The 11,780-nt window shown below is 54.3% G+C and overlaps 1 long non-coding RNA gene across 1 annotated transcript; it reads left to right on the plus strand.

Annotated features, from left to right (window-relative positions):
• Positions 1-3,940: 3,940 nt before the first annotated feature.
• On the plus strand, positions 3,941-11,498 carry LOC141370071 (uncharacterized). The gene is made up of 3 exons (XR_012373771.1): positions 3,941-4,051; positions 5,645-5,861; positions 9,731-11,498. It is a non-coding gene; the product is annotated as an uncharacterized lncRNA (long non-coding RNA).
• Positions 11,499-11,780: the final 282 nt, after the last annotated feature.

An 11,780-nucleotide genomic window follows, 5' to 3' on the forward strand; every position in this document is an offset into this window, starting at 1 on the left:
ACCCACCTCGTCCTGCTCCACACCCAGAGCAGATGGACTTCCTTCAAGGACCCAGGGGAAAGGGCGGTGGCCTGCGTGGTGCTGCTGTGCATTCTGGGATTGCTGAGAAACTGACCAGGCCAGAGGCCCGCGGCTCCGGAAGGGGGTGTGGAGGCGGCTCCCCAGGCCACTGCCCCTCCAAAAGTCCCCTGAGGGAGCCTTCCCCTACAGCGGTGGTCCCACACCTGCCTAATCATCACATCATTTGGGATTTTATCCCAACATTTTATTATGAAAATTTTCAAACCTACAGACAGCTGAAAGAATTGTACAGTGGACAGGGTTACCCACTTGCTGGATTCCTCTGTCAGCGTTTTGCTATATTTGCTTTCCTGCATATTATCCATCCAGCCCTCTCTCCGTCCATCAACCCACCTTGTTTTTGTGATGCACTTCAGAGCATGCTTTGCCGTTCAGAGGAGCTTTCTTTACATGCAGACTCCTGGGTCCCATTCCCAGAAATTCTGTTTGTGAAGTCCTGGGGAGGAGACCCGGAAGATGTATTTTATTCAAAATCCATCCTTTTCGGAATAGATAAGCAGCACATTTCCTACTTGTCTCTATGTCACTGTCCCCCTAGTTGTCTGTGTCCCTTTTCCTCCCCCCACCCCCTGCCCCTCTCCCTCTGCCTCTCTCTGCCTCTCCCCTGTGTATGTCCCTCAGTGTCCCTTCCTGGCTCCACATGTTGATTTCTCCCTTCTCCCCATGCACCGAGTCATCAGAGAAATAGGGGGGAGACTGTGTGTGTGTGTGTGTGTGTGTGTGTGTGTGTGTGTGTGTGTGTCCATCTGAGGGGGAACAGAAAGGCCAAGTGCCTGGAAACCACGCACGTTGTTACTTGAAGCTCAGTTGAGCCACGCCACCGTGATGCAGCCCTGGCCTCCTCTCCCGAGTCTGATTCTTCATCTGAAAAATGGCCCTGATGACATCACCCGGTCACAGTTGTGAGAGTAGAATGAGACATCAGCATCAGGGCTCAGGACACGCATCTTCCATCCCCGCATGGCTCTCTGGGTCTCAGCATCTTCTTCCTAGGCAGCCTCTGTCACATCTGTCACCGTGCGGCCAGAGTACCTGGCAGAGGCAGCAAATGCCGAAGCTCTCCTATGAGACGCGTTGTGGAGGGCAGGGGAAGGAGGGCTGGCCTCGCCCCCTCAGATCGGAGCTGGGGGTTTCCACCTACCCCGCACCGCCAGCCCCTGTGAACCGTTCAGGTCCTGGGCATCCTCCACGTTGCAGCCTGTCCGGCTAGTTCTCTGTCCTCTGTGAGAGTCTAAGACACCCCTCCCCAACCCGCCTTCCGGGGTTCCAATCAGGCACTTACCCACGGAATTGCAGTTGTGCCTTTCTTTTGTGCGGATTGGAAGACCCAGAGGGAGAACAGGTGAAGAAGCTGGGTTACAGCCGTGATGATGACACCCCTTCTAAAGAGCTGGGCATCCAAAGGAGGAGCTGGGTGGTGTGCACAGGCTGAGCGGAGAGGACAGATGGAAGCATCCTGTGGGTGACAACAAAACAAAAGTCAGTGGGGAAAGTTCTCTTCACAAAGCAGCAGTGAGAGAAGGGGAAGGTGGCCAATGGAGTGTAAGGGCGCCCTGGGGGAGAGGGCGGAGTGCTCCTTGCGGACAGAGGCAGGACAGCGGAGGCAGGAGGAGCCGGAGGAAGGGCTGGGTGCAGAGGGCGTGGAGGAGGGGAGCTGGGCCTCACTCAGCCCCTCCACACTCGGAGCCCGCACATCTGGGAGACCTGGTGTTGGGGGCCTTCTACACATGGCCAGGTTCTGTTCCCAGCGAGCCTGGGGTAGGCACACAACTCACATGGAGGAGTCGCGTTATCAGCTTGTGGTCACACGGGCTTGGAACCCATTTGCCCCTGCCGATTTGGTTTTCCCCCCTTCATCAGACTTGTGAAGCCTTTGGGGGAGACTGTCACTCTTTGCAGTGGAGAAGTTAACTAAGGGGGTGTTCTGACTCAGGGTTGGAGTATGCAATGGGAATGTGCCAGTCATTTGGAAAGTTGGCAGAGCAGAGTCTGTTTAGCATAGGACTTCTCTGTCTGTCTCTGTTCATCTAGAATTTTATATCACGCAGAGGGTGGGAACAGTTGGAAGAACATGAATATAAAATCTTTTTTTTTTAATTTTTAAAATTTTATATAAATTCTAAAATCCATTAAGGGCCCACATGTTTGACTTAAGACCCGGTGAGTCCTAAGGCTTTCTCTCCAGACATACTCCAGTTACCCACTGGAGGGCGCTGCGGAATCAGAGATCTTGGAGGTTTTGTTTGCTGGGAAGGAGTCTGGTTCCCGAGTGGCAGTGAATCCAAGGCAGGCGGGAGGAGACTGCACCCCCCCACACACACCCCCCGAAGCTCCAGGCAACACCTCCAGGCCCAAACGTGGGATGTGTGAAGTCGAGAGAATTAATTTTCAAGAGCAGAGTTCCTCTAGCTGCCGGCCCCTAACACCAACACACAGATGCACACACAGACCCTCTCCCGGCCACGCCCTCCCCACGTACCGCTCCCTTCCTGGGACCCACTGCCTACGTCCTGGGGCTTCCCACGTTTCCATCTGTAAGGTCAGAAGAGGCCTGGCTGGGGGAGAGTTTGTAGGTCCATGCTCTGCCCCGGGGCTCTACCACCGTGGCCTATCATCGTAGGTGGTGTGTCCATCTGGATGTGGCCTGGATGTCCAGATGGGGGCCATCGTCCCATCAACAAAATGGCTGACTCTCCTCCTTAGACGTTTGCCGGTCTAAGAGGGCTGAGGCAGGCACACAGAAAAAGAACAGAAGGAACCCAGGCTAACTACAGATAAAGGGTGGATTATGTGGCGGTGAGCTCCCCACGCCGTCAGCTCCCCAAGGCCAGGCCCGCGGCCCCAGAATCTAGCGGAGGGAACAGCAAGAGGCCTACGCCGCGTGTCGACTCCCACAAGGCCAGGGGCTTCCTCAACTGGCATGATCCTTGGGGAGGAGGGGTCCTCTGCATATAAGGGTAACAGAGGCGCGAACTCGAGCCCACTGAAGGCATCCCCTCGCCAGGGTCCGCAAGGCTTCTCTGCTCTGAGGGCAACAGCTCGGGCAGAGACAGCAGGTGCTCGTGAAGCGGTGAGACAGGCCCACCCGGACGAAGGAGACGCACAAGTGCAGTCTATTAATACACTGAGAGCCAACGGGCATTCCCGGGAGGGGGGGGTGACAGCGGCAATAGTGCGAGGTGCCACCAGCCTGGCAGACAGGGTCAAGATTGGGGCGGGATTAGAGACGAGGCTGGCGCTGGGCGAACACCTTGGAGACGCGCAGAGAAAGGGCCTGTGCCCTCTGAAGTCAGGGCACGGGCTTCCACATTTGCGTCTGTCGCAGTCAGCTGTGTGACCTTGGATCTGCCCTGGGGCCTCTCTGAGCTGTCGCCTTCTCATCTATAAGATGAGCAGATTAAGGATGAGTATTTTTTTTAAGATTTTATTTATTTATTTGAGACAGAATGAGAGAGAGAGAGAGAGCGCGCACATGAGAGGGGGGAGGGTCAGAGGGAGAAGCAGACTCCCCGCTGAGCAGGGAGCCCGACGCGGACTCGATCCCGGGACTCCAGGATCATGACCTGAGCCGAAGGCAGTCGCCCAACCGACTGAGCCACCCAGGCGCCCCTAAGGATGAGTATTTTAAAATGCTAGGATATGCATACTCCTTTCTTGAAAGATACGCAAAAAATGCATGTTTTTCACCTGTTTGGGGAGTAGGACCGGAGGGACAATCTTGTCTGGGGGCCGCTTTGTTATTTCTTTTTCTTTGTATCTTCTACCCCTCCCTAAAGTTGGAAGTTTTTACGATAAATGTCTGTAGGTTTTATAGTTTTATTTTTTTAAAGGATGTTAAGTAAAAGAAAAATGAACTTCACGTAACCCCAAAACAAACTGCGCATGCGTATGGGGCAAGGGCTAAATGGGCCGAAACGCGTGGGAAGACAGGCGACACACCGAACGCTCGCAGGGGCCCGCGATGGAGGAGGTAAAGGAGGACTCTCGCGCGTTCCTCTTTCCCCTCATGCATTCAAGTAGCAGCCATGTAACGTTTCACATTATGGCATAGAAATTTTACACCTGGCTCTTCAGGAGTTCTTGTGTGATTGTTTTACTTCTTAATCTATGTTCTTAGGTTAGGCCTATATAGTTTTGTTTTGTTTTGTTTTCCGAGAATAAACAAAATGGAGGAATTGAGGTGTCCTTACGATCCTGAATACCGATTAGCTCCCAAATGGAAGTGTTCGGGCCGCGGCTGGGCAGTGGGACCGGCGCGTCCAGCGAGGGGGGGCGCTGCCGGGCCTCTTCTGAAAAGAGAGGTCGCAGCCTGCGGGATTCAGTGTGCCAACCTGCGGGCCCTAGCCGGTCTGAGGAGTAAAGCCGGTGCGCACAGACGGCAGGGGCCCTGCGCAGGAGAAGCTGCCTGCACGGGGCTGGGCGCAGCAACAGCGCAGCCTCGCAGGCCAGATGCCGGGGGCCGGGGGAGCCCGCGGAGCCGGGGCGGGGGGGGGGGGGTGCACCAGGGGTGCCGGGAGGAGGTGCACGGGAGGGGGGCACTATTTCTGCTAAACAAACACTCATCGTAACCAGCCTTCCCGACAGATTGATGCATCTTTTTATGATCTGTCTTTACAATATGATGACTCTCTCCTTTTAAAAAAGAAGATTAATTCAGACAAGACATTTATTTTATGGGGAAATCCATCCCAGGGGGAGAAATACTCAAGCTCAATGGCGGAGATGGCTGGAAGGAGAGTTGACTCCGCAGGCAGCTTCCAGCCTCCCAACCAGAGCCCCATGACAATGGCCCCAAAAGGCTCCTGCCCACGGACAAACGGGGCCATTTTGAATCAGCCCAGCTGGGTGAGGGTAGCTTGCTGGAGAAAACAAAAAAAGAAAAATAGGTAGTGAGTTTCTAGGGGCCAGGCGTGAAAAGGGCACATTTTTTTGGTAAAGAAGTTCTGAGATGCACCCAAATGTGGTGGGATACGAGTTTTCATATATAAATCAAGCTTGTCTTTAAACGCCCCTGAAGAGCATTCAAGAGAAATGAATTATTTGTCTCTGTGTCTCTGGGACTGGAATAACGCTACCACCTGGCAGGGGCTTGGCCGTGTGTCATGAATGTTTCTGCCCCTGTGGTCCCTGTTTCAGCTGGTGGCACCGGGAGGCAGCATCGACTCTTCTATCTTCCCCGTCTTCCTCCCCCAGCCAATCACCAAGCTCTGTCAACATGACATCCTATGCGTTTCTCACATCCATTCCCTCCTCCTTGGCCCTGCCCAGGTTCAGTCCTTCAACTGCCTTTCGCCTGGACTCCTGCAGTAGCCTCCTGGCTGGTCTCCCTGCCTCCAGCCTCTCCCAGCCAACCCCCCCCCCCGCAACTGTTGCAGATCTAATCACACATCTTCCTGTTGGATAACTGTCCCTTTGCTATCATCCAAGCCCTGAGACGGGCACACAGACCTCCCCCATAAGCTAAGCACTCAGTTACGATCTGCAACCACGTTATTACTGGCCCTTCCCGACTTCTTGCGTCTTGCCAATGCCCATCTCCCTCTCTGTGCTCTAAAAATACCAGGTAACAGAGCTCCTCCCAGACAGAGCATCTTCAAGCCCTGGCCTCCATGGTGCCTGACATGTGGAGCACTCTTCCTCACCTTCAGGTTGAGGTTTCAGAACATTTCATCCCCAGCCCATCTGTGAAGATGGCCTTGCCTGGTCCCTCTCGTCACAGAATAAACAGCCTCCTCCATATGATGGCTCGGGACCGACTTCTGCTCGGGCATCTTCCGCAGGTACTTACCTATTTACTAGCCTGGGGACCCCTTGAGGGCAGGAACAGACTCTGTCTGTCTGTCTCTCGGCCCCTGGTACGTAGCAGGTGATCAGCAAAGGCGTTGGTAAGCTGACAGGACCCCCTGGAGCCCCCATCTCTCCTTCCTTTCCCTACCGGCATTGCTGCTCCCCATCGAGGGTGGGAAAACCCGAATATCCCTGCAGGCAGTCAGGACCTCTCCTGTGAGTAGAGCAGGCGGCTGCCTTCAGAAAGGCTCCTGCGTCCCCCACCTCCCCCACCAGCCACGCTGGCTTTTCTCCCACGGGGTCGTGGAGGGGGGAGGTCAGGTGTAATAGACACGTCTGAGAGGCAGAGGCGCTCACGTCTCCAGCCCCGCTGTGAGACTCGGCGGTGGGGCTTGAGGTCCCTTGCACCTGTGACACCTCATTCTCCTCTTCCTCTCTCTTCCTGTAACTCGAAAGAGATGGATGACTTAGAAAGAGCAAATGAATCAGAAATGGGGAGAGCAAAAAAAAAAGAGAGAGTGATTTTGCCAAGTTATTATTCAAAGGAGCCCCGTCAATCGCCCGGTCAGTGGGGGGAGTGGCCGTGCTGTCTGCAGCTGGCTCTGCGTGAGTGAGCAGGTGCCTGGGGTCCTCTGCCAGCCATCACAGGGGGAGGGAGGGAGGGAGGCCAGAGGGGCGCTGAAGGGGGTCAGCCAACCCAAAGGTCCGGGACAAGGTCCACCGACCTGCTTTTCTCGGCAGAGGCCAGAGCCCTGAAGGCTGCACTCCGGGCCAGGCCAGCTCTGGTGGAAGCACCCGCAGGGCAGAGAGGAGAGAGATGGGTGGGGGTGGGGGGCACAAGCCTCTGGCTAGGAGCCTGCTCTCCTCAGCGGCATGACCCAGGCCTCTGCTACCCTGGACGGGGCAGTCACTGCCTCCTCCCCCCAGAAGGGGAGCCTGAGTCACTCTCATCCCTGCATCCCAGGGCTGAGCCCAATGAACGCTCCTTGAGGGAGTGAATGAATGAATGAGAAAATTATTACAGCACATTGTTTGCTTCTCTTCGTGATTCTTACTTACTACTACTTACTACTTTGCCATAATTTTTACCCATAGGTTATCCCTGCTTATTAGATTGTCATTATAATCTACTTGGAGGCAAAACCTAAATCTGATTTCTCTCTATGAGAAACTGTTGCAAATCGCTGGCCTTGGAAAATAATCGTGGGTGAAGGGAGGGTGGTGGGGAGGGGCATGAGAGCCTCAGTCCGTGTCCCAGGGGAGGTCGTTGGCCCCCAGGCTCCACATCAGAGGGCATTTTGGTGCTGTGAAGCAGACGAGCTTGTTGAATTCCTACCATTCTGGGTGCTGGAGTTCAACAATGGACAGAAGGGTCAAGGTCTCTGCTCTCAGTTTACTCATCTGTAAAATGGGGACAAAATAATAATGGAACCTATTAGATAGGACAATGGTAAGGATTCAAGGAGTTAATGTGTGCGAGGTGCTTAAAACAGTGCCATGCATGTAGTTACATTTCAATAAATGTTGGTTATTTCTGTCTTACTCTTTTTGGGCCGCTATGACAAAACAGCATAGACTGGGTGGCTTATAAACAACACAATGTATTGCTCTCAGTTCTGGAGGCTGGGGGGTCCAAGATCAAGGTGCCAGCTTGGTTGGGTTCTGGTGAGGACCCTCTTCCAGGTTCCGCCCCTGCCGTCAGGAGACACCTGTTGTCCCTTGTCTTTAGGTCCTTCATGACCAGCCATATCTGGAGGCCTAGTAAGCACCCTCCTGTCCCACGGAGGACCACCAGGCGCCCCGGGGGACAGCAAACACCACCGCCCTCCCCCACCTCGGGGGGAAGCCTGGGTCAGGCCGTGTGGCTACTGCTGCAGTGCCCCTCCTGCTTCCCATCCCAAACCCACTCGTCCTGGGCGGTAGGAGGCAGGACCAGATCAAATCATGGCTCCTCCAGCTCATTAGCGCTGCATTGTGAATTCCGGGAGTAATGTATGTTCTTTTCTCCCCGGATTGCTTCTGAAATTTCCTGCCTGTTTATCAAATCTGAGCCACACTTCGCAGCCCCTGCTCTTTAGCTTTGTGCTCTTCTTCTCCAGAAGAAGAAAAACAGCAAAATTCTCTCGGGGGTTTCAATTCAGTGCTGAGGACAAGAGGGCCAGTTTCAAATAGCCTGGCCCCATGTCCCCAGGGGAGCAGGGAGATGCGGTGGGCTTTAGGAGGTCGGAGGGTCTCAAAAAGAACCTGGCCCCCCACCCGGGCTGGACTGAGGCTAATCTCCCAGGAAGGAAAGCCCCCTCTTCCCGCCCTACTCCGCCAACAAAACCCTATCGAATCAGCGGAGGCCTGCTAGTCCACCATTTGAAAATCGCTCCATTCATTCATTCATTCATTCACTTGACAAGCGTTTGCTGAATGCGGGCCTTGTGCCCGGTACAGGGGCAGGCAGGAGGACAGCGCGTGTGGTGCCAGTACTATGAAGCAGATGCCTGCGGAGAGCCTCATAAAGTGCTCTGATGGCCAAAGGAGGAGGGGGCCGAGGTCAGGGTAGGGTGAAATGACCCCTGGCCTTGGTCTTGAAGGGGGAGTGGGAAGCAGGGGTGGAGGCAAGCGGCTCTTCAGGGTACAAGTCCGAGCATGCGCGGAGGCTCGGAGGTGGGACTGTGTATCTCTGCGTGGTGGAGGTTGGGGGGGGCGGGGGGGGGGGAGGGGGAAGGAGAGCAGCGATGGAACCGGGCCTGGAAGCGGAGCCCTGAGGAGCCACTCCAAGATTTAAAGCAAGGGCATGACAGGGCCATAAGAAAGATCAGCGTCCACATTTGTAAATGAAATGGAGGCGGGAGAGCGAATGCAGGGAGCCCAGGTGGGGGAAGAGGACCCGGACCAAGGCGGAGGCGGGGAGGATGGATTGGGCAGCACTGAAGAGGCGATGAAGGGGTGAGGGGTGAGGGGTGAGGGCAAAGACTTCCCACACCAAAACCATTCAAGCCAAGACACAAAGGCCACTCAAGCCAGCCCTAGCAAAAGGAAAGTTGATGGTCAGGATGGCACAGGCAAGCTCCAATCCCGGGAGGGGATGGACCCAAGCCAGCAGTGAGGCTGCCCTTCGCTTCTCAAGGACCCGAGTGGCCTCTGCCGGCAGGTCCCTGCGCCCGGCCCCTTCTGGTATGGAGACCCCTTCGCGCAGGGGGCCGTAATCTCCGGGCCACTGACACCCCAGATCCTTGAGAGAGAGTTTCTGAGTGGCTGGGCTCGCGTCCTGGCCGCCAGCCATTGTCTGCCTTTGGCTCGGGGCCCATGTCTGGTGCCATCAGCCGTGGCTGGGGTGGGGATGGGCCCAGACGTCCCGGGACTACCCCTTCGGGAGCTGTGAGCAGGCTGTGGTCTCTGGGAGGGGCGTGGGCAGGGAAGGCCGTGAGGGTGTCTCACGCAGGGATCGCCTGTACTCGAACCTCTGTTCCCTCAGGTCTGTGCATTCAGATCCCACCAGAGCCTCCTCATTCTCTCACGGGGGAGGCTGTTCCATGTGCCTGTGTGTGTCACCTCCAGCTGGTCTGAACGGTCCCTGAGGCTGGAGCCTTTCGTCCCCCTTCACGTGCCCTACAGAGCCCTTGGAAAAGAGCTTGGTAAACAGTAGTAAATACATAAAGGCTTTTTGCTTGACCTCGGATTGTATCTAACATCATTTTTAAATTGTTTCTCTATACTGAAGATTGGAAATAGTACCCTTGCCCAGGGAGTGTTTACCTTAGTGGGTGTCCACCCACCCCACGAACAGTGAGGGAACAAGACACCTGACCCCAATGTTCTTCTCCCTTTTTCTTTGCAAACTAAACCCTGACTTTATTCTGGGCAACTCCAGGTGATAAATCCCGACCAGATTAACGAGTCATGAAAATTCTGAGGCACACGAGGACACCAGGGCTCCCCAGGGATGACAGTAAGCAAGAATCTGCCGGGGGTTCCGGGAAAGCTTTTGTTCTTCTGGGAAAAGGAACAGCAAAGTCTGGTGCCACCTCCGTCTCCTGCTTCCCGTCTTGACTGAGTGAGATTCCTGGACAACTGGAGCCATCCGCTGACCATGAGGCAGAAGCCAATACCTGGAGTGATTGGAGGAGAAAGGCACGGAACCCCGGTATCCAAGGCAATGTCAAGTCCTTGCCCTCACCTAAGCTGCTTCTTCTCCAGGATAGGAAGTTCGCTTTTCTCAGGTCTCACCACAGCTCCTAGAACAGTGCCTGGTGCGTGGTCAGCTCTCAGTAGTTTTTTGTGGATCGAGGGAATGTCTTTACCCCTTAGGGCACTGTTAGTTGGGCGATGGGTTCCTTACAATCAGATTCCTAACCGATTCACTCCATACCTACAAAAATTCGTAACAGTGTAGGCCAAAATTATAAATGGAGGAAGGTGGGTGGACCCACAAATTCAGGTGCCACCCTGAAATTTGAAAAGAGATGCTGTGAGAAGCCACCTGGGCCCTGACCCTCTCGGCCTTTCTGGGCTTAAAGCAGGGACCACCCGCCCCTCTCCCTACAACTTGCGCTTGCGCCCCCCTTGTTCCCCAAGGGAAGGGCAGGATGGCTCACTGTTGATGAGTTAATGTTTCTCGGTGTTAGCCATCACCTTCTGGCCCTGATTCCCAGAGCTGAGGAGGCACCCGTGACCCAGGTCTTCCCAGGTAGGAGAGGTCAAAACCCCACCAAACATGGAGGGGAGGGGACCAGCTTTTCTCAGGTTCCCACTACAGGCCTGGAACCTAACTTGGCAAGACCCCTTTCAGCCTCCCTATTTTTATATCCAACTAATACCAGATTGTAGGTTTCTCAGCTCCCTCTCCCGTGCTCCCAATTTTCTTGCCATGCTGCTATCAACGTCTTACCCCCCATTCTCTGAAACGTCACCTAATGTCATCTGCTCTTTCCTTCAAAATCCAACTCAAAACTCCTTTTCTCTAGGAAGTATTTCTGCTTTATGCTCCCAACCCCATCATCCACAGTCTGTGCCTCACGCTGCTAAGCACGCACTTGAGTGTGGATTAATAAATGTCTCGAATCTTCATGCTTGCCCGTGTGCAACCTCCTTGCCCATACTAAGCTCCCAAGGGCAGTGCCTGCATATCTCTCATAATGAGCGTCCGTGGTTTGGCACATAGCGAAGACTTAAAAATCCCGCTGTTTCAATTATCTATTGCTGTATAATACACAAAATTTAATGGCTGAAGACAACCATGTGATTATCTCTCATGAGACTGGAGGGTGATTGGGATCCGCTGGGCAGTTCTTCCGTTGTACATGGTATCGCCTGGGACCGCAGCCATGTGGGGTTGGACTGGGCTGGAGCGTCCAGGATGGGTCACTCACGTGGCCGGTGCCTTACAGGCATGGCTGGAAGGCTGGGCTCTGGGGGACACAGGGATCGTTGACCTTCTCTCTCTCTCTCTCTCTCTCTCTCTCTCTCCACATATTCTAAGAGTTTCTTCTTTTCCACGTGTTCTCTCAATATGCTCTCTCCAGCACAGAGAGACCAAATTTCTTACATATTGGCTCCACATCCCCCAAAAGCACAAAATTGTTAGTTTCTAGGGCTTCTTAAGCCTTAGGCCCAGAACTGCCTCAGTGCCCACCACATTTTACGGGTTAAAGCAAATCACAGACCAGCCCAGATCAGATATGGAAGGAGGTCACACAGAGTGAGACCGTAGGACCAGTTCATGGGGGGACATCTCTGATACCCACCACCCCCTGACTGAATGCCCAGGAGTATTTTATAGAGTCAGGGGTCTGGTTTTCTTTCTTTTTTTTTTTTTTAAGATTTTATTTATTTATTTGAGACAGAGAGAATGAGAGAGAGAGAGCACATGAGAGGGGGGAGGGTCAGAGGGAGAAGCAGACTCCCTGCTGAGCAGGGAGCCC

The sequence above is a fragment of the Callorhinus ursinus genome, unplaced genomic scaffold (genome assembly GCF_003265705.2).
Source record: "Callorhinus ursinus isolate GAN/ISIS: 27379988/994484 unplaced genomic scaffold, GSC_fseal_2.0 scaffold25, whole genome shotgun sequence".
In the NCBI taxonomy this organism is placed as follows: Eukaryota; Metazoa; Chordata; class Mammalia; order Carnivora; family Otariidae; genus Callorhinus; species Callorhinus ursinus.